A 3,044-nucleotide genomic window follows, 5' to 3' on the forward strand; every position below is an offset into this window, starting at 1 on the left:
TTCTAAAGTCAAAATATAAAAGCAATCTTTCCTTCAGAGACAATCACTGCCAAGTATCTGAAAAATTAAATTATAGAATATTCATAAGTTTGGTGATTATAAATATGAAGTGGGCCTTATATTCATATCTTTCCATCATATTGGTATCTGTACTTCTATATCTCCTCATATCTCTATTTCTATTTCCATATCTCTATCCATCTGTATCTATACTAAATAACCTACATAGAAACTTTTTCCCTATAAGTATTGCATAAGGACTCAATAAGACAGTATGAAATGCTTATAATATTCTCTACATTTGATAAATACTGTTTTCATTCACTGATCTAAAAAAACCCTTAAGTATAGGCTAAATACTGTTCTACGTCCTTGGCATACTTTAATGTAAAAAATATAAGAAATCATGACAATGTGCAGAGAATGAGAAATTTGTAAGACTCGGACCCAAATTCAATGTCTTTATCACATCCACCCCACCCCCAAGGCTCAGGGATCTATTTAGAAGAAGAGGAAGAAAAACTGTAGAAACAAGAGGTTGTAGGTGACTCCAAGCAAACTATGTCTTCCACACATACACCCATACATGTACACAAATAAATAAGGAAAATAAAGGAGAATAAAAAAAGTAACATCTTTCAATTTGATATCTTACCAAAAAAACAAGTATTTAAAACTAAAATGATTGCAAACCTATATAGAAATGATCTTTACACATAGGAAATATTTGAAGAATATAAGTTTTTCTAAAACAAAAATGGAGCAGCTGGGACAGGATCCTTCTGGTCAGCCATATGCACCTGCAAGCTGAGGCTCTTCTTCAGCCCACTGTGCACAGGTCACGCCAGGAGAGACCTGTTCTCACAAGAGTGTTTTCACTCCTAGACTCAGAGGTGAGATAGCCACTTTCTCTCCAATAACTGTCTGGAGCTGGGCAGTGAGAAACAAATGATGTGCAAGAACAGTTGAGCAGCTGGGACAGGATCCTTCCTTGGATTGTTACAGATCAGATTCCTCTACACACAATTTCTGACAGGAGAGAATTGGTCTCCCAGTAGTGCTGATATAGGCTTAAAGACCCAGAGTAGGAACAAGCTCCAGCCAGAGACAGCAAGAATATCTAACACCAGATATTGTAACCTCCCCCAACCTGAAACAGGCTGATTCAGACTCTGTTGCCACTGAGAATTAGATCACCTGGGGTGGAGCCTTCCTGCCTAGATGGCTCTATTGTTCTTCCACCTGCCACTGCTCCTCTAAGACACTGCTACCTGCTGAGAGGCTGCTGAGATATTCCAGAGGCTATACCCTATTCTGCATGTCATCACCTGCAGCTGGTTCCAGGCTCCAAGAATAGATTATCAGAGGATGGGCCTCCCCCAGCCCCCTTTATAAGCACAGTTTGCTATTAAACATTTGAGCCTTGATCAGGAACCTTGACTTGGCTCCATTATTTCTCTCGACCACTTAGTTTCTGTCTTTTCCGCCCCAGTTTGCCTCCCAGGAGTAACCCCGGTCCATGTGAGCGGTGGGCCAGCTCCCAACAGTCTGGCGCCCGAACAGGGACCTGAGGAACAGCAGAAAAATGCTGAAGGAACGCTTCTTTGGTGTGGAGCTCCACGGGAAGGAAAGAATCAGAGAATCGAATTGTATCAGGGCACGGTGAGCAACCCGTAAAGTGTTGCTGGAGGTTTTTTACTGGTCTTAGAGGTGTAATATTCTCTGCGTGTCTTCATCGTAGAGTATTAGCTTATAAGTTATTGGGTATGATCAAAAAGGTGTAACACTGGTTACTAGAAAGTTAGCTTTAAATTGGTAACTTAGGTTTGGAGTCTTTCCAACACCTGGCATAAGGCAGGCCAAGAGGCTGAGCCTCTAAGGATACTTCTAGTTGAGATAATATTTAAAGTGATTCTTATCCTAGAAAGTAGAATTAAAGATAAGATTTAAAACAATGTCTCTTTAATGGAGCATTAAAATTTGCACTGTCATGCATTCATAGGTATAAAGTAGCAGCCAAATTTTGTAATGTGATAATGAAGTTTCTAATGTTGATTCTAAGGTGATGAATTGCTTTGAAATTGGGTTTTTGCTTTCCCAAGGCTGTAGATATTATTCTAACATTGCAAAAGAGACTTAAAAATCATGTTTAAAATTGCCAGTGTTCCATTGACTGCAGCTTGCAGTTTGATCACAAATTTAAGATTTTCTACTCACCCATATATTGTTAATTACATAAATTAGACCCTCAGACAGTAAGTTTTCGCTATGGTTGCTGCCTGTCAGGAGACTTTAGTACAAGCAATTTTTCACAGCACCAAGGTTACAAAGAAAGTTTTAACTATAAGTCATCTTAAGAAAGACTATCCAAGGAGCGAGGAGTTGAGGAGACAGTGGTTGCAGGCAGAGAGAGAACCAAAATGGAGGCTGACGCAGTGTTATCAAAAGAATGTAGTGACTTATGAGGATGTTCATGTGAACTTCACTAAGGAAGAATGGTCTTTGCTGGATCCTTTCCAGAAGAAACTCTACAAAGATGTCATGCTAGAGACCTACAGGAACTTCAATGCTATAGGCTTCAGTTGGAAAGATCAAAATATTGAAGAACATTATCAAATTTCTAGAAGACATGGAAGACAGAGAAAACCTTTGAATATACTCAATGTGGTAAAACCTTTGCTTTACATGNTCACAGTCATGGACAAAGGGATGAAAAGATTTATACAGAAAAGAAACCCTATGAAGTGATTCAATGTTTTGAAGCCTTTGTACCTTATACTAGACTCCAAATACATAAAAGAACACAAACTGGACAGAAATCCTATGAATGTAATCAATGTGGTAAAGCCTTTGGAAGGAACAATCTTTTTTTTTTTTTTCTCATTTTTGGCAAGCCACTTTAATTTATGCCTTTAATGAAGTCTGTAATTTCTTGAAATGTCTCACCTTGCTCCTACTTGTTCAGAGAGTTTACAGCGTCAGTCCTCATCATCAGGAGGGATTCCCAGTTCTTCCATCTGTCCATTGTGAAGGATCTGGATTTT

At 38.8% G+C, this 3,044-nt stretch overlaps 1 pseudogene; it reads left to right on the forward strand.

Annotated features, from left to right (window-relative positions):
* The first annotated feature begins 2,268 nt into the window (after nt 1-2,268).
* Nucleotides 2,269-3,044, forward strand: part of LOC110286277 — a 57,462-nt pseudogene continuing 56,686 nt past the window's right edge.

The sequence above is a fragment of the Mus caroli genome, chromosome X, assembly GCF_900094665.2.
Source record: "Mus caroli chromosome X, CAROLI_EIJ_v1.1, whole genome shotgun sequence".
Lineage (NCBI taxonomy): Eukaryota > Metazoa > Chordata > Mammalia > Rodentia > Muridae > Mus > Mus caroli.